This window comes from Camponotus vicinus, unplaced genomic scaffold (genome assembly GCF_025532165.1).
Source record: "Camponotus vicinus isolate PSW18456_S1 unplaced genomic scaffold, iyCamVici1.0 SCAF_7, whole genome shotgun sequence".
NCBI classification, from domain to species: domain Eukaryota; kingdom Metazoa; phylum Arthropoda; class Insecta; order Hymenoptera; family Formicidae; genus Camponotus; species Camponotus vicinus.
The window spans coordinates 10717271-10737634 of NW_028141979.1; the positions used below are offsets into that span (position 1 = coordinate 10717271).

At 43.3% G+C, this 20364-nt stretch overlaps 1 long non-coding RNA gene across 1 annotated transcript in view; it reads left to right on the top strand.

Moving 5' to 3' along the window:
• The window catches only part of LOC145974387 (uncharacterized), a 77931-nt gene that overhangs the window by 34151 nt on the left and 23416 nt on the right, over positions 1 to 20364 (top strand). The gene's annotated exons all lie outside the window — the stretch shown is intronic.

The window sequence follows — 20364 nt, forward strand, 5'->3', positions numbered from 1 at the left end:
GAGGAATCAATTGGTGTAAAGAAAACACATAGTTGTTTTTAAGAAAAAATATGGAATTGTTAATTGCAAATTACATATTTTTTCTTCGAAACAACTATGTGTTTTCTTTACACCAATTGATTCCTCTCATTATTTTGTACATAAAACTATTAAGGTAAGGTAATCGAAAAATGAATATTTTACAAGATATTTTACGGTTTATGTAAAATTAAGAAATTATTTCAAGCCTCATAACTCAAAAAGTACTTAACGAAAATGTACTTAATTATAGTGTTTTGGAAAGCTCTCGAGATGAGCTACAAGAATGTACAAAAATATATAGGATGTTCCATTTAAAAAAATTGAAGTGACCTTCACGTGACCTTCAAATGACTCTTCAAGGTCAAACCAATGATACCATCTTATGGCCCCCTTGAAACCATACAACTTTTGTCTAAAACATTTTTCTCTATCTTGCTTATTTTTCGAGTTATTTGGCTGCCTAAGTTAAAATGGGTCACCCTGTATATACATATATATATATATATATATATATATATATGTGTGTGTGTGTAGAATTGTTTTAATGTCGTAACATATAATAAATGCAAACATAGTAAATGCCATTGTCAATTTTTAGACTTTATAAACAAGATAAAATTAGATATCAAAACAGCAGACATTAAAGCAATTCCTTTCAAGTTAAATAAATAAACCAACCTTCGTATGCGACTTTTCTTCCTGGACAATCTGTATCGAAACAGAGGCAAGTGATTCGCATCATATTTCTTCCCCATTATTAAAAATCACCAGTATATCACTTGTATATCACTGACAAAAAAACACTTTTTAACACTTTAAAATTAAAATATAAAACACTTCAAAAATACTAGATAGCACTATGAAATGTAAAAATTCACGATATAATATTATAATATAATATAACAATACACGCAATAGCTTATGCAGCTTCGCGTGGACAGTTACCTATCTCAATTTTAGAGATATCGAGTTGCACGTGAAACAGCAGTGATGCCAGATTGGAGACGTTGCCACGTTGCTAAAGAAGCGTACGCAAGCGCACACAAGCGAAGCAACGTACATGTGAACTCGGCGCTCGGCTTCACTTTATAGAAGAGGACAGATATATGTTTTTCTGTCTCCTTTCTACCAAACTAAAAGCGGTGGGCGACACGCGACGCTGCTCGCTTCTCGATACGTATGACGACGTTATGTGTGTTTTTCAGCCTTTTTGCATTATATTTTTTTACAATTAAAAATATATATGAGAAATATATAATACATTTACCAATTGTATAGGAAAATATTTTTTTCGCATAAATTTATAATTACATTTTGCAATAATATTAAATGTCCCATATAATCCTTTTTAATAATCTTAGCTTGATATTTCTTTATACATATATTTTTTTTAATAAACCGATAAATATTTATAAAAAATTGCATTCATTTATTCTATTAGATCTTTTATATTTTTCAACGGAAAATCATTATTGAAAAGACTGATAAGAGCAATGTGTGCGTGTGTCAAGAATTTATTTGTTTAAAATCATATCTGCATATATGCTAAAAGTTTTAATAATATCATTTCTGACAATTGTTCATGTAGTGATAATTAGAAGATTATCGAAGAGTGAATATTTTATTAATTTATTTTAAATATTTCTCATATTTCATACGGATATATTTTTTCACAAAATGTTAAATATTTATCTACATATCTATAATAAAAATCTTTTTGATCATTTTAGCTTAGTATTTTTTGACACAGAATGGATGAAGAGAATTGTTTGAAACGAATAATGTACAGTAAAAGAAATAATTTTTCGTGCTTTTTAATTTTATACATATATATAACAGTTCTGGATATATAAGAAATTATATTCTTATATCATAAAATGTGTCGCATACTATCCGCGGACAAATACATCAAAAGACATAAAGTAATATATAAGCAAGTTTTTCTATGAATACTATAATTTTGGTTATTGATACATAGAGCCAGTAGTATTATTATTTATATGCTTCTAAATATATTTTAGAGAAATATCGATAGTTTGCTTAGATGCAACCTGTTAATGTTTGATTGTATAAAACTTTTAAATTTATTTAATGCAATTGTAGCATGAAGTACTACAAATATGCACTATAAACTATTCCTTGTATTCATTTTACGTATAAAAAAATATCAAGCTAAGATTATTAAAAAGGATTATGTGGGACATTTAATATTATTGCAAAATGTAATTATAAATTTATGCGAAAAAGATATTTTCCTATACAATTGCTAAATGTATTATTATTGGTAAATGTATTATTATTTCATATATTTCTTATATATATTTTTAATTGTAAAAAAATATGTAAAAAGGCTGAAAAACACACATAACATCGTCATACGTATCGAGAAGCGAGCAGCGTCGCGTGTCGCCCGCCGCTTTTAGCTTGGTAGAAAGGAGACAGAAAAACATACATCTGTCTTCTTCTATAAAGTCGAGTCGAGCGCCGAGCTCCATGTACGCGGCTTCACTTATTTAATTTTCTTCAGATAAAATATTTCAAATACATGGATGGAACTAAGGGGATTTTCAATCTATCTCTTTATTGGTAACATGAATGTAAATAGTTATATACTTAGACATATATGAACATGATATTATATCCTAAATGCTATTGTGGATGAGCGATAAGCATCATCGTGGATCTGTACGTATCAAAAAAGAATATTGTAGATACAATATCAGGTTGCCTTTTATTTTATATTGAATAAATATTTTTTTGTTTTTTTGACTCGACCACTTAAACCCAACATAGATCCAAAATTTATAATATTATAAGGACTCCTGATTAAATTGGGATTGTCTACACCGCTTGAAATGATTACGTTCATGCATTTGTAATACATGTGAAGTAGATGAGAGTAATTAATAGTTGCTATGCGTCTTTTTCAATTCAAAAGATCTGCATTTTGTATTTCAAAACATAAACCTTTTGCTACCGCCTGCCGATAGCTTTCTTTTCATTTTTATACCAGAAATTGATAGTCTTATTATAATAAGATCTATATTTAATTGTGTATAAGCAAACTAAAAAATAAAGAAATCATTTAAAAAATAAGATAGAAATTAAAATACATATATACACACATTCAAAAATCACAATTTATATTAAAAAATAAATATATTATGACCTTCAACATATCTTGTTTAGTTGGAACAATAGCATATAAATTGTATTTTTTCAAATTTGCACACTGTGCCTGTAATAACAAAATTATTCAATACAATATTATTATTCAATATGTGTGGTATCACTTTAATATATAAATAAGCCTTTTATTTTCAAAATTATATAAGATTTTGTAAAGATTATTTTCAATATATATATATATATATATATATATATATATATATATTTTAATAGTATTTTACTTTAATTATATATAAAAGTTCCAAAAATACAAATATATTCCTTCCTAAACAAATGATTTAAATACAAATTTTATTAATATATTATCAAAAATTCTACCAATGTATGTGTTTTTGTAGGATCTGAACAAATAAATGTTATCCTATTCAGTATACACAGTTTTTTATCTCATTTAAAAAATATTTTATGAAGAATTTCTACTAGAATGCAAGAAGTGTGGGGAGCGTGTCTTTATATATATATATATATATATATATATATATATATATATATAAAGACACGCTCCCCACACTTCTTGCATTCTAGTTAATTATATATATATGTATATATATATATATATATATATATATATATACATATATATATAATTAAACTTTTGTTTTTATTATATACACATATGTATATGTACATATACGTATACGTATGTATATGTATGTATATGCATAAAAGTGTATGCGAGAGTTACGTAAGGAAACGAGAAGACAATAAGAGCGAACGAGATAGGAATAGCACGAGCAGCGAAAACTCGAGGATCGGATCTTCCTTCCCGCTACTATTTCCCTCTCGCTCGCTCCTATTACTATCTCGCTCACTCCTATTATTGTCTCGCTTGCTCTTGTTACTGTTTCGCTCGCTCTCGATTTTTCGGGTCCGTTTATCTTTTCGAGATGTCTATCGATTGTCAAGTGTGACAAAAAGCAAGACTACGAGTAAAGAGCGGGCGAGATGACCTCTATTATCAAAGAGTTCTGAAGTCCCTTACAGTCGGCTTCCTCGCTTCCTCTATCCATTCGTAATTCACGAATATGTAAACATCTTATAAAATAAAAACTGAAACTGTAATTTTTTATTTTATCAGTTAGAAAATAATTTTAATGAATTAATGACATTTTTGCGATTAAAATGACATCAAACACGACATAAATCAGATAACTTTTAATTAATCTGAAAATAAAAATTTCGATTATATATTTAACTAAATTTAAACGACTTTCGTCTAATATTATTTTAATAGCAAAATTCTCATTATTTTATTAAAATTTTTTTCAAATGAATAAAACGCATTTTATTTTCTGATATACATATACTCGTGAATATTATAAATGATGTCTCGTGTAAGAGACTTCGGAATCTTCGACGTCGTCATAATAAATAAATATAAATTGCCATAAAATAGAAACTCAAACTTTTATATTTTATTTGATCTCTTTCTTTAAAATGGATACACATATGAAATAAACAAGGATGTACTGTTGTATCTATCCTCGTCATATTAACAAATTGCAGCTCCGTCTATCGCAATATCAACGAACTAAACTTCTGCTCTGTTTTACTCTTGTGCCTCGATCTCGCACATACACATATGCATGAAAACGTAATAGATATTTAATTTTTTTACTAGACATCTAATTACATTTTTACTTTTTCACTAATATTCCTTCATGTTATTCGAATTATGCTAGCTACATTTCATGCACGAACGAACTGCACAACTTTTATAGTAAATAAGTAAAATTACGATTTGACACAAGAAGCCGATAACAAAACTGTAATTATGTAACTTTTTTCGATTGTTTACATGCAATTATAGCTAGGAAAGTGTATTCTTGTATGTATTTTAATCATGGAAAAGGATTTATCAATCCGAGTAATCAATAAAAAAGTATTTCGTTATTACTAATCCGCGTTTTAATCGGTAAAATGGGACAAGTTCAGCATCCCCTTAAGCTGTGCAATATGTGTACGGGTATAGCCGTCCCTCGCTGATTTTACATCCCGGTCGGGCCTCCGGGTTTTCCCGGACCTCCTCCATAATTTTGTGATACCACTTGCAGCGGCCGGTGCGTGCGGCGCAATTCGATGGTTGACGCGATAAGGCGTCCGCAACGCGATTGAGTACCCCGCGACGGTATTGGATATCAAACTCGTGCTGTTGCAACTCGAGGCTCCATCGACCGAGTCGTCCGGATGGCTATTCCAGTTTCTTCAACCATTTTAGACCCTGGTGGTCGGTACCACCGTAAAGGCGTATCCCTCCAGGTAATTCCGCATCCGCCGAATTCCCCAGACGATTGCGAGGCACTCCAGTTCGGTTGCGCTATAATTCCGCTCGGCCGCGTTGAGCGTGCGGCTGGCGTAGGCGATGACGCGTTCGCCTTCTTCGTATCGCTGAGTTAATACGGCCCCGAGTCCGGTACTGCTGGCGTCCGTCTGTAGATAAAACCGTCGCGTAAAATCCGGGCAAGCGAGTACGGAGGCGGAAACCAGCCGTTCTTTGAGAGCGCGGAACGCGGTCGCCTCCTCCTCCCCCCATTTCCAGCGGGCGTTTTTACGCGTGAGTTGCGTTAGCGGGGCGGCAAGGGTCGAGAAGTTTGCCATAAACCGGCGGTACCACGACGCCATCCCGAGAAACTGGCGGATCTGTTTGAGCGTCGTCGGTTCTGGCCAGTCGGCCACGGCGCTGACCTTCTCCGGGTCAGTTCTAATTCCGTCCCGTCCCACTACGTGTCCCAGGTACTTCAATTGATCGACGCAGAATTTACACTTTTCCGGGTTCAGTCGGAGACGCGCTTCTCGGAGTCGACGGAAGGTTTCGGCGAGCAGCTCGAGATGTTCCGAAAACGTTCGGCTAATAATGATTATGTCGTCTAAATACACGAATACGTGTGGCTCGAGTTCCGGATCGAGAACGGTATCGAGGAGCCGTTGGAAGGTGGCGGGTGCCGAGTGCAGCCCGAACGGCATGATCCGGAACTGGAAAAGCCCCTTTCCGGGTACCGTGAATGCGGTCACCGGCCTGCTTCCGGGTGTGAGCGGTACCTGCCAATACCCGTTTCTCAGGTCGAGCGTTGACAAGTATCGGGCCCCCCTTAGTTTATCCAAGGTGGCGGTCACTTGGGGGAGCGGATACGCGTCGCGGTGGGTGACTTCGTTCACGCGGCGGAAGTCTATACAGAAGCGGTGTTTGCCATCTTTCTTCCGGACCACCACTATCGGGGAGCTCCACGGGCTATCGGAGGGTTCGATGATGCCTTGTCTCAGCATCTCCTCTACCTCCTGGACAATCACGGCCTGCATAGCCGGATTCCGCGGTCGGTACCTTTGTTTGATAGGGGTCGGATCTTTTAGGCGAATGTGATGCTGAGCCTTCCCGGTAGGCCCGCTGACCTCTTCGAATTTTTCGAACTCGCGGTCTAAGAATTCTTGGAGCGCCTGGCGCTCCCCCGGTGTCTGGCTGGCCAGGCCTTTCGTGGCCCAGCACTGGCTTCCCTCAGGGATAACGGACAAGGGCGGCGGGGGCACCCCCAGCCTCAGTTTTGCCTGCATGTCTACCCCGAGGAGGAGATCACTTTCCATATCAGGCACGATTGTGAAGGTGTGCGTGACCCTCTTTTTATATACGCGGAGGGGAACGGTTCCGGGGACGTCCGCCGGCGTTCCGTCCACCAGCAGAATTTGCCCCTCTCCCGGTTGTTCTACCACCCCTTCCCGTCGGAGCACGTTCACGGTGTGTCGGTTCACGAGGGAGACTTCTGACCCCGAATCGATAAGAGTGTCAAACCGTCGTCCCTTGATTGTTACATAGATGTGCGGCCGAGGAAGAAATCTTATTCGGGGCCTTGTGTGGAGGTCGCGGCCGCGGCCACCCCTACCCCTGACGCGTTTCCCGGACGCGGATGGCATTCAGCGGTCAACACACCATCCTTGCCGCACTGGGAGCAGAACTTCACGGCGGGACGTCTGCATTGAGCCCGCGTGTGCCCCCGCTGCTTGCAGCGCCAGCAGCACTCGTGCTTGTTATAGGCGGCGGCGACGGTCAGAGTCGGTTTCTCGCGCATTTTAATCTCCCGCTTTTCGCGTTCTATATCCTCGAATTCCTTTGCTCGGGACTGCAACTCGGCGATGCTCCGGACATCGTCCACGCGCACGTACGTCTTATATTCCGGATGCATGTTCTCGTAGATTAATTCGAGCTGCTCTTCGCGCAAAAACCCTCCGGCCCGGCGCATCAGTGTCATCATCACCGTGGAGTAGCGTGTAAACTCTTCGCCGCTCGCTTGATGACGACCCATGATCTCTCGGCGCAAAGAGGCCGCGTATCGCCTTGGAAAAAATTGTAGGTGGAACGCCCGTTCGAAATCGTTCCACGTCCGCCAATCCTCGCGATGGTTACGGTACCATAACAGCGTGTCACCTTTCAGCATCTCGGGCAACCCCTTTAACATCTAGGGCCCCGATACCCCATATCCTTCCCTGAGCTCCCGGAGCCGTTCCAAAAACGCGGCAGGGTCCCGACCATCGAAGTGACAACCCCATTTCCGGATCTGGTTGATCTTCGCGTCCGCGGAAGGAGCCTCCGCAGGGTTGACCACGCTATGTTCGTGGTGGTTAGGCGTGGTCACCGTGATGCTCGGCCCCGCACTTGCTTCCCCTCCCGGCGCGTCAAACTCATCCGGATTTTCGTCGACGAAATTACTCATCCGGCGGCGGAGTTCGTCCAGCAGACCGGAATCATCGAGGTCGTAAGTTCGCAGAATGGCCGCCAACTGGGCCTTCGGTAGGGCATAGATCCACCCTTTCATTTTCCGCACGCGTCTCTTCGCACACACACCGCGGAGTGATTTCTCTATTAACGGTCCCTGTTCGGGCGCCAATGTAACGTACGGTTTTCCCGTATCTCGCGTAATTTATTAAGTCGATTTTAATTACGGATAGCCGTCGGCTCCAGGTAGCGGCGGAATAACGAGTCGTGTATATGTGTTAAGAAAATAAGTGTATTTATTAAATTCTGTGTGTGTGTGGATGTAATACAAAGTGTGCGAGTGTATGCGCGTGTGTATAATACAATGTGTGTGTGTGTGTGTATGTATAATGCTAGGCGTGTGTGTGCGATGCACTTGTCGAATTCCCGGTACGGCGCGCTATCGTTTTCTTGCGGCTCGTCGGGCGCGTTTTTGTCGCGTTTCTTTGGCGCGGTTCTTATCGCTCAGCTGTTCGGCTTTAAGTTGTTCGGCTTTAAATCCAGGCCGATATTCGGATTTGCCTTTAATTTTCCCCAGATGGATTTCGAGTTTTCGGAAGGCGTCGCGATGCTAGCAAGCGTCGGAGGCGGCTCTCGTTCCACCCCGGGATAGGCGCGACGCCTGATATTCGTATCTCGGTTCGGAGGCGATCCCGCAAGCACCGATATCAATCGGTAGAGGCAGCGTTCTCACTACCTTCTGGCTCTTGGATTTCGCTAGGATTTCTCGTTCGCTTTGCTGGCCTTCAGACTAGTTCGGCTCGTTGAGAAGGATCGGAAGGATCTGTCCGTATGTGCCGTCGAGAGCCCGTTTTATACTTGGCTAATTACCCGCGCCGGCGTATTCGGTAATTACCCCCACCGAGCGGCGGTAAAATCGGAGCAGTTCGGATCCGCCTGGGGGGAGTTCGGGGTGCCGAACGCGGGTTCTCAGCCGCCGGTAACGGCTCCCGATGGCAGTGTCTCAATAGTTGAGAATCCCTATCCGGTCGTTCTCTAAAAATAAGTTATTAAAAATGGGCGCACAGCGCCTCTGCCATTGCCCGACCGATGTTCGTCGGGCGGCAGCTTCCGGCCGGTGTTCGCCGGGAAACAATGCATTCGGAGGTGCATCGTTACACAAATGTATGTGTACACACACACACACGCGCGCGCGCGGGCGCGCGGGGGGTGCAAGGGGGGCCTTGGGCCCCCCTCCAGCAACCATCCCACCGGTAGGTAAGGTGGACCTCGCTTTACAACTTACAGCATATATCCATTGTGATTGAACTCTTCGCAATGCGTCCCAAAATTGGTAATAAGTAAGAGATGGCATTAGTTTAGAAGCTACAACAAATTAAAGTTTTTATATATTTTGCAAAAGATACTTATATAAATGTCAGAAATGTATGTGTATGCACGCGTGCACGCACGCACACACACACACACACACACACGGGAGGATGCAAGGGGGTTATCGGCTCCCTTCTCGCATCTTTCCCGGCGGTAAGGGACGCATTGCGAAGAGTTCAATCACTTCTTCTTCTTCTTCTTCAATTTGTGGCACTGGGCTATTTCACTGTTTGCCCATGCTGCCAGATGGTCCTCAGAGTATTTGACATATAAAAGGAAAGGAACAGTCCATACAGTCAGGAGTTATTCAGTTAAACCTGTAAATTGCTCTTGTGTAGGAAAGAGAAAATAGGACGAATGATTCCAACGGAGGGTTCTCTCAGGAGTTCAAAAATGTTATAAGGTGGAGGGGCGTCCAGAGCTTTACGAAGAGAGTGCATGAGTTGCGCTCGAGGACTGCTCAAGAGTGGGCAGGACCATAGGACATGGTTGATATCTTGCAGAGATGAGCCGCAAGGCCAGTCCGGACGTCCAACGATGCCACACCTGTGAAGGCTGTAATTTAAATTATAGTGGTTAGATCTAATCCTACAGATTGTCACGATTTCCGAACGGCTCAAATTAAGTTTTGTAAACCAGGAGCTTCTCGTACAGGCTGGATACAAGCTGAAGTACTGCACGCCCCGATTTTTAGCCAGAGCGAACAAATACTTTTCAACCGCTTCAAAGTACTTCTCTCTCACGACAGAGTAAAAGTCAGTGTGGGAAGGGAGATAGTCAACCGCCTCTCCATGTCGAATTGCCTCCCCGCCAGAAAATCCGCCGTCTCATTGCCAAGGATTCCCACATGGGATGGAATCTAGATAAGATTGATGTCTATATCTTAAAGAAAAGCCGATCTCAGCTTATTTTTCAGTACCAAAATAAGGTATGAGAGATCCCTGTCCAGCGTACAGCTGGACACGGTCTCCACAACACTGCGGGAACCCGTAAAAATCGAGACTTTCTTGATGTTCCTTTCCAGGATGCAATCCACAGCGCATATGATGGCAATGTATTCGGCAGAAAAAATAGAGAAGCAGCCATCAAGCTTATATTTTCGCTGTATAGGAATATCAGGAGAATAATAAGCTGCACCAGTATGCGGGTATGAGTTAATTTTGGATGCGTCCGTGAAAAAGAGACATCTGTCCTCGATGTGATGCGAGAGAGAGGATCGAAAAACAAGCTGAAGATATGCAGCAGATGAAATCCGCTCCACCACATGCGGCAAAGTAAAATCGACATTAGGAACGGAAGCAGAAGTCTCATAAGAGAATAAAAATAGTGAAATCCTGGAAAAGAAAGCAATTTTAGATTTGTATTCCTTTACAAAACGATAAGCACGATACAGAGAAAATCTCTCGTACAAATCAGAACGGAAGCCCGAATCCATATGCGTAAAGTGAAGGTTTTGGAGTTTGTTAATAAAGATGCTGGGTCTAGTAGCGAATGACTTAAATATGAATTTGCGGGCAAGCAATCAGATCTAAAACGGGTCAAATACCAGACTCCGCATATACTACATTACATGGAGTTGAACGTCTAAGAGACCGATACAATATCTTAGAGCGTGAGACGCGCTTCAAGTTCTCCGTTAGACTCGCGTTATGGAACGGGAACAGGAAAGAGGAGTAGTCAAAGGATCTCCTAGTCATAGCTTTGTATATGATAAGCATAGTTTTGGGACAGAAGCCTTACCATACTTCCCGAAGGAATTTAATAACATTAACAAGTTTGCCACATTTGTTAATTAGATATTTGGCATAGAGTTTACCTGTTAAGTGGGGCTCCAAGAGAACCCCCAGGAACCTATAAGAAGATACAGGATAAATATCAGTATTATTTAACGAAATAAAATAATTTAAAAGATTTGTCCGTTTTTTAGTGAATATCATAAGGGCGGATTTGGAAGGGGAGACCGCCAAGTTCTTGTTGAGGAGAAAGGCCGAGAGGGCACCCGCAGCTCAAGTGCCACACGGAAGGGATCAAGGTCCGGGGACCGGACGTAAAGGGCAATATCATCCGCGAACTGAACCATGCGACAGCCACCAGACAAGGAAGAGCCGCACTGCGACAGATACAGATTGAAAAGTATCGGGCTCAAAATTGATCTCTGGGGAACGCCCTTATAGGAATAGAACGTCTCCGTCAAGTCTCCATCAGATGAACTGCAGCTCGTTGAGACATGTCAACTAAAAAACAAACCAACAAAATTTAGGCGGAAGGCTTAAGTCAATGAGTTGAAAAGTCAGTAAGTAAGGAATTACGTTGTCAAAAGCGCTTTGAATATCGAGGAAAAGGCAGATTGTCGATTGTCTAGTAATAAAACCGTGGTGAATTTCTGAGGTAAGAATACCTAAGTTATCCAGGCATGAGGCCCTCTTTCGAAAACCAAACTGGAAGGAGGGGAGGATGCCAGACGATTCCACCCACCAATCCAAATGATATAAAATAAGTCTCTCAAGAATCTCTTGAAAAGGCAAGAAGTTAAGGAAATTGGACGGAACTTGCTTGGAGATGACTTAGGAATAAGAAAGACCAAGGAGTGTTGCCAGGAAACAGGGAACAACCCGGAGTCAAATATATGATTAAGGATATCAAGAAGAATTAATAAATATTCATCTAGCAAGAGAGAAAGCATTCGGTTGTCAATGCGGTCGAGGCCGGGAGCTGAGCGAATTTTAAGAGAACGAATAACTGAGGTTAATTCTACTATGGTAAATGGATAATCGAAAATTTTACATGAATAGTTCTTAGGGAAATCTTCTATGGATAAAAAAGCACGATGAAACATAAATGGAGGATAAAGAGAATTGATGAAATTTTGAATGGTATCTGAAGGACGAAGATTAGAGGAGGGAGGAGTAATCGGGTTCTCGAAATGACGGGATCTGAATCGTTTGATGAAACGTCAAAGATGAGAAACAGGAGTATTAGGATTAAGATTGGAACAAAAATCTCTCCAACCTCTACGCTTCTCCGCTCTCAAAACTCTCCTGGAAATCATTTCTTGTTTTTTGAAAGCAAGATAGTTCGAAAAAATGGGCTGTCTTTTGAGGGTGGAAAGTAATCCATGTCTGGCATCCACCGCTTCCTGGCAGACGCTATTCCACCAACAGGCAGGCGGAGAGGATCTGCTCCCACTACGGTGAGAACGTCGCCCCGGCGACCGAGTCTCCCCAGAATTAGAGGGCCATTGTTGGAGTATATATTCTGTAAAACTAAGATATTTATGATTAGGATTGAGCGACCGGTCGGATAAAGTTTCCCTCAGAGAGAAGAAAGAATCGAGAGAAGAAAGAAAATTTTTAATAAGTAATTCATCGAGAATTTTGTTATGTTTAAACCTATGAGAGAAGAACTTTTTTCTTAACGGGGTACGATTAAAAAGGGTTGCTAATGGAAAATGATCACTAAGGTCCATATTCTGAATCCTCTTTTATCGATAAAAGTGCCTCTAAAAGTGGCTTATAGCCAATCAGAAGGCTTATAAGCCACTTTTAGAGGCACTTTTATCGATAAAAGAGGATTCAGAATATGGACCTAAGAAAAGAGTCATCTAGAGTCATACACTCACAAAGGCCGATAATAGATGGAGAGATAAAGGTGAGGTCGATCGCCGAGATTCTCTGGCCGGGACGGGTCAGGAAGGTCGGAGAGCCGTCATTGATGCAAGAAAAAGTAGCCTCAGTAGCCGCGGAGAGCAAGAGTCTCCTCCTCGTTATCCGTTTGCTCACTACCCCAATCATTGTGGTGAGCAGTGAAATCACCAACAAGGATGACGTTGGTAAGAGATTGGCAGAAAGCGAAAAGAGAGTTGTATTCGTCCAAAGAGAGAGGTCCGCTGGGGTTTTTATAAATAGAGACAATAGACAAATCAAAGTTTTCGAAGTGAATAACAATGGCTTGACTGTCAAGCTTGCCCTTAAATGAAATACAGTCCTCAATGTAACTATAAGATAGAGAAGAGCGAACAGCTAAAATAAGACCCCCTCCAAATCGAGAGGGGGAGTCCTTGCGAAAAACATTAAAATCACGAAGAGAGAAACGAGAGTCAACAGTTAACCACGTCTCAGAGAGCGCCAGAACGTCGTAATTAGCGAAAAGAGACGAGGCCACTTCAAGTTTGTTTGATACGGAATGACAGTTCCATTGGAGGATGGCCAAGGGAGAAAGGGCCGAGCGGCCAGAGCAATCAGGCTCAGACATCTAGGCGAAGACATGAGAAAGATTCTCGATATCAGGAGTCGCTGAAAGCTGATTTACGAATCTATTTACTGAATCATAGAGGCCCAGCAGTCTAAGAGCAGGTTCTAGCCTATCGAGAATAACGTAAATCAGTTGCAAAAGTTGTTCCAACTGCGGGGGCTCCAGGCCAAGGGCGCACTGAATAAATAAAAAAAGTGGAGGGGGATCAGACCCCACCGAGGGCCACGCCGTTGCCAGAAAAAGACGAAGAAGCCCTGCCGTTCGGATACAGAGGTGGAGGAGGAGGAACAGGATGAGAGCCAGAGCTGCCAGATCCGGGACGCAAACAACATGCAACCCGTAGTGAAGGGAGTAACAGACATGTGAGCGTAAGCGTACGTGTGAGCTCGGAGCTTCGGCTAGCTTCGGGTAGTAGAAGAAGACAGAATACAGTTTTCTGTCTCCTTCCTACCTAAGCTGACAACGAAGACGACGGCAACGGGCGACGCTGCTTACTTCTCGATATCTCGATATGACCCACAGCGTTGAATGTTTGTCTCTTACAGCTTTTTATATTATATGTATATTTTTTCATATAAAAAATCAAACCATGTAATATTTATAAACGAACACACACACACACACACACAGTCACACACACACTATATATATATGTATATATATATATATATATATTGTGACGTTGCCGTCACGACGCGCGTACGCCCTCCCCAGGAATCCTCGACGAGCGCGAGCCGAGCGGCTGCGCCTGATTGCGAGAGCCGTACCGAGATCTCCGGAGGGGCGGAATGAAAATTATCAATGTCGCGTATTAATTAGTTTTTTTTCTATGTCGAATTACATTGTATATGGGCACCTCGTCCGAGCGGCGGCGGTTGAAGCTAAAGGAGAAAGGAAGAAGATCATTCCCAACGGCTCAAGAAGCCACGTCAGCCCTTTACAAGCAGTCAAATTTTGTCGGCGTCATGCCAGGACTGCTCGCAATCGAGGGTGGCGCCCGCCCCCGAATATGGATGAACGGATCGCAATAACGGACGGCCGCCGGACCTAGAGATCACCGGGCCCATCTCGCCGCCACCCGCAGCGGATCCAGGCGGAAGAGCGACCGGAAAACGTCGCCTTCGGGGAGGCTAAACCGCCTTCAATATTCTGTAAATTTCGGGGCCGTTACAGTCCCGATACTGTCTTATCACGGGGCGTCGCGAAACCCCCGTGTAACGGCGCTATTGGCCGCGAATCTGCGCACCCCTATGCGCAGGATTGACGCCGGTATCGAGCCTGGATCACGCGATCCAGGACTCACTTTGGCGCGGGCGCTCGGCTCAAGAAGTCTCGCTATATTTTGGTGTGTCGTGTATCGAGATTGCTTGTCGGATTGTGAGGATCTGGGGAGGACGGCACCGAGGACCACTCCTTGGACGAGCATCGAGGTGGTGTCGGTGCAACGTGTCGGTGAGATTGCCCATCATTGTTAAAATTCTGTGAGCCACATATGCGTTATCGTTCGCGAGCCGGTTATTCTGGCGTGGTCGCCTTTATCGCGTTTTCGTTTGGGAGGGCTCAGCCCTAAAATTTCGTTATAGAATATTCGGGGCGACCTTAGTCAAGTAATCGGAATATCGACGGCGATCGTAACGTCGGCAGGAAACGATAAGGAACCGTTCGTCTCTCCGGGATTCGGGGTATCGGAACATGCGTAGTTAACGGCTCTTGTCAATCGACCGCGTGCGCGGTAGATGCGCAATAAAGGCGTTCGAGGTATGCGTGAAGTTGTAACGAGACCGTGGAGACCGCGTGAAATACCTCCGCAATCAAATCTCGATTTCGTGTGCAGGTGAGACTCGTGTTGTGCGTGTGTGTGTGCCGAGCGTAGCGTGACCTTCGTCGCGTTCCTTGGATTGTGTGTCGAGTGTGCGTGTGTGTGTCGCGGTGCGCATTAGAGTGCTCATCGTCAACGAGCTCTCTCTCGTCTTCGCCTATTATTGAGTAAGTCCTGCACATAAAGTATTCTCATTGTCGCGATTGCGGATTATTGAAATTATCGCAGCGAGTAAAAGCAAGACGAAAATATAATATTACGGCGAAGCGGCGTTCGGCGAATGATAGCCGCAAAAACGATTCTGCGAATTTCAGATTATTTCGACCACCGTTGTCGCGCTCCGGCTAATATTTGTAATCCGTCATTTTTCTATTATTTGTAAGTTTAATTACATTTTGTTATTCTATTATTTTTCTCACTCTCTGTATTTTTTTTGTATGATTTTCTCTAACTATGGTATCTTCCTCTAACTTTTATTGATTTCTGTTACTTTTGTTTTAATAAATTTGTTATTTTTTTTGTTTGTTATTCTAATTCGCGTAAGTTATTCAAATGTCGCTGTGATTGTTTAATGGTTGTCTCGCCCGCCTAGTCTCTCCCGTTTCGAGGAGCCTCTTAATCAAAGATTATAGAAAACTTTCCAATAATCCCGCCCCTCTACCGTTAGGCGAGCTGGTCGGCCCGTGGCGAAAAAGGCCCGTGTCTGTCGTGAATTTTGCGTCTCTCGCGAATTGATATGCGAAAGACCGTATCTAGCGCCCACTTCGAGATATCGAAACGGCCTCCGCTTCGCCGCGGCTCGCGCACGAACACCCTCCGTCCCGGTTCCCCCGGACGCGAGTACCCTTTTTCGTTCTCTCTTTTTGACGACGTTTCATTCCCCACCTTTCTCTCTAACCTCCGAGAATTGCCTTTTATAAATTAAAAAGAATTACGTCGCAAAAATTTGGCGCCCAACGTGGGGCCACCGCGTTGAAAATTGGAAACGCTAAACGTTGGAAGGTTTCGCTGGGGAATAATTAGGAGACACCGCATTTTATAAAAATTTTTTTTCTGGGGCATCTTAACAGAACTTTTGGACTCGCATAAGTAGGCTATCGTTTCGCGGATGGTATTATTTCGTCCATTGTCTTTTTTTTTCCTTTTCTTTGTCGCTCGCGTAGTTCCATTTCGTTTAAATTATGTTTGTCCGTTTCGTTTGAAAATTTCTGCTAACACGTTCGTAAATGAAATTTCGAGAAGGATTTCAACGTACATGTCATCGTTTCGAAATTGTGTAAATATTCGGGGAACTGAAAAACAAGGTCGCCGGACTGGATGATAGCGGCAGAATAATACGGAGAATAACGCGTTGATGTCGAGGATAACAGCTGTGCGCAAATATTATTATTCTTGAAAGACTCATGCTTTCGCGAGAATCATTAAAATTTTTTTTTTTTGCCTTTTCTTTAACCTCTGTCGGATTATTGTCGAAATTTCGTTCGATTCGAATATTCTGGGATTGTCGACGATTGTCGGTCATTAAAATATCGCTTTGTTCGATCTCGCTTTTCGCTTATATTTTCCAATTATATTCGGTACTGATAATTTTCTTTGAATCGTATGAGTCAAGTCGATCCAGAAGACGACTGGATCTTCGTGTTACGTCGCGAACAGTTAATCCGGGAATTACAGCGGCGTAGACTCTCGACTGAGGGAAGTTACTCGATCTAGACTGCACGGTTATTACGTCACGCATGAAAAGACCGAAGGTATAACACGGACGACGGGATGTCGGACGAGGAGCGCTTGGAGGTTCCGAGGGACACGGGAACCCGACCTGATAGCCCGATGGATCAGGGGAGAACGCACGCGTTTTCCGGTTCCCCGGCCACGCCTCGATCGAACGGACGGAACTCGCCACATGAAAATGCCGCAAATTCCGTGATGATCGCTTATAACGTAATGCGGAAATGGAATTTGAAATTCTCCGGTACCAGAGGGGAAGACGCGGAAACTTTTTTACTTCGGATTGAGGAAGGCCGCGAGTTAGTCCCCGTATCCGATGAGGATATCCTACGCTACTTGCCGTTTTTCCTTACCGGGATGGCTTTACAATGGTTCCGGAGTAGGCGAGATCGGCTGTTGGACTGGGCCACCTTTAAAAACGCATGAAGGACGCGATTCGGATTTTCAGTTCGCGCTTCGTGAAGAGATAATGAGAAGGACTCAGGGGGAGCATGAGTCTGTCGCAGATTTTCTAACATGTCTGCGGGCTATGTTTGATCGGTTGTCGCCCCCGTGGACTGAATCGGAGCAAGTCAGCAGCGCGTTTCGAAATTTATTACCGCGCTTGCAACAGTTGATCCGGAGAAATGAAATGGAATATTTGGACGATTTAGAGGATGTCGCGACACGCGTGGAAACTAGTCATCAACTTTCGCAGCGATATCGAGCTCCTCCGACTCCCGAAAAGTCTTTATTTCCGGATCTCGCATACCACGCGCCGCGCAACGCTAAGCAGTCCGGTAAGAAAACCGACACCCTTGCCGCATTGAGTACGTCGACCGCTAGTCCGGAAACGAAATCTAGTTCGCGCGCCGACAAAAGAAATAAAAATCGCGCAAATCGAGCCGCGACCGGGGTGGAGGCCACCCCATCGACTTCGTCGTCTTCGGAGACGACGGCTGCCGACATGAGAACTCCGCGATCTCCCAACGTAAAATGTTGGAACTGCGACGGAGTCGGACATATTTCGCGAAATTGTACCGCCTCTCCGCGCCTGCACTGCTATCGTTGCGGTCGAGCGGAGGTGACCTTACGAACGTGTCCCGACTGTTCGGGAAAAGAGTAAGGGAATCGAATAACGGGGGGGACCCGACTCCTATTAAACCCCAATCCCCTTTTCGTGTCGTCAATTGTTCTCGTGAATTTTCGTTAAGTACTTTTGGGTGTCGTGATCTTTCATCTATGTTATTTATTCGTGTTAAATTATTGGGAAGCGAAATCAGCGTTTTAGTAGATTGCGGTTCGACTCGTACGTTTTTAGGTCCTAGTGTTGTCGAGCTCGTGAATCGGTCAGAATTACAGTTTCGAAAATCGGATGGCCGTCGAGTAATTTCTGCCATCGGACAAACGACGCGTATAAGGGGGGAGGTGGATCTTCCTTTTACTATACTAAATAAAACAAACTCAGTAATAGCGTATGCCTTACCAACGCTAGCCGTACCGTGTATACTCGGACTTGATTTTTTGAGAATATTCGGAATAATAGTTAACTTTGCACGCCCCGAGTGGTATTTCGAAGATGAGCCGACTGTCGTATATCATTTTGAGGAACAGCCCCGGGACTCGATTTACCACTGCGGTATAGCGATCGAGAACTCAGCCAAGAGTAAATCGGGTAATCCTTCCGTATCCGAAAACGCGAAATTAGAAAATCGAAAGTTGACTGACAATTCGCGGGGTGTTCCTCTTCCGGTTAAAACGACCCCTGCTCGCGAAAGGAAACGAGATCGGCTATCGAAATCTGACTCGCTTATCTGCTGTGGTTTACATGAACTGTCGTCGCGAGAAAATTGTCGATTGACCGAATTTTTAAAACAACATATCGTGGGCGATCCGGATAATCCGGGAGCGACTAATTTGACGGAACATTGAATCGATGTCGGCGGTCACGTTCCCATTAAGCAGCGGTATTATCCCGTTTCTCCAAAGATTCAGGAAGCGATCTACGCTGAGGTCGACAAAATGTTAGCGGCGGGAATAATCGAGCCTTCGAGAAGTGAATGGTCTAGTCCGATAGTAATGATTAGAAAACCAAACGGCACTTATCGATTTTGCTTAGATTTTCGAAAATTAAATAGCGTTTCGAAGAAAGATGCGTACCCCTTGCCGTACATGAACGCAATTCTCGATAAATTGCGATCCGCGAGATATATTTCGACTATCGATCTGAGCCAGGCCTTCTTCCAAATTCCGCTCGAGAAAAATAGTCGCGAATTAACGGCATTTGCAGTACCGGGAAAAGGGCTTTTTCATTTTACCCGAATGCCATACGGTCTTACCGGGGCACCCGCAACTTTTCAGCGTTTATTGGTCCGACTTATTGGTCCGGAAATGGAACCACACGCTTTCGCCTACTTAGACGACATCGTTGTCGTGACACGTACATTTGAAGAACATTTAGTCTGGTTAAAACGCGTATTAGATCGGATTGGAGAGGCAGGCCTTACGATAAATCCTGAAAAGAGTGAATTTTGTCGGTCGCAGGTGAAATATCTCGGATTCCTAGTACAACAGGAAGGGCTCAAGGTAGACCCTAATAAAACCGCATCGATTGTCGATTATCCGCCGCCGAAAAATATCAAGCAATTACGGCGTTTTATTGGAATGGCGTCTTGATATCGCCGATTTATACCGCAGTGCGCGACGCGCTTAAAACCGTTGACTCGTCTCCTCCGGAAGAATTTCTCTTGGGAGTGGGGGTTTGAACAAAAAGCCGCGTTTGAATCGATTAAATCATGTATTACGTCACTACCTACGTTGTCGTGCCCGAATTTCGAATTACCGTTCGTGTTACAAACAGATGCGAGTTCGGTCGGATTAGGAGCCGTGTTGACGCAGGAATCGGAGGGCGAAGAACACGTAATCGCGTTCGCGAGTAGGGCCTTGTCGGAGGCCGAAAAGAAATATTCGACCACCGAACAAGAATGTTTGACTGTCGTGTAGTCCATTAAAAAGTTCAGGCCATATCTCGAAGGGTATCGTTTTAAGGTCATCACGGACCATAGTAGTTTGCGTTGGTTACACAATTTAAAGAATCCCACGGGGCGACTAGCACGATGGGCTCTGGAATTATTGGAATACGATTATACAATTGAACATCGTAAAGGAGCGTTACACCATGTCCCTGACGCGTTGTCGCGAATATATGAGACCGACGAACTGCGCTATCGCGATCACGGGAGATAATTGGTACAATGCACGCGTTCGAAACGTGGAAACAGAACCGCGTAAATATTCCGGCTGG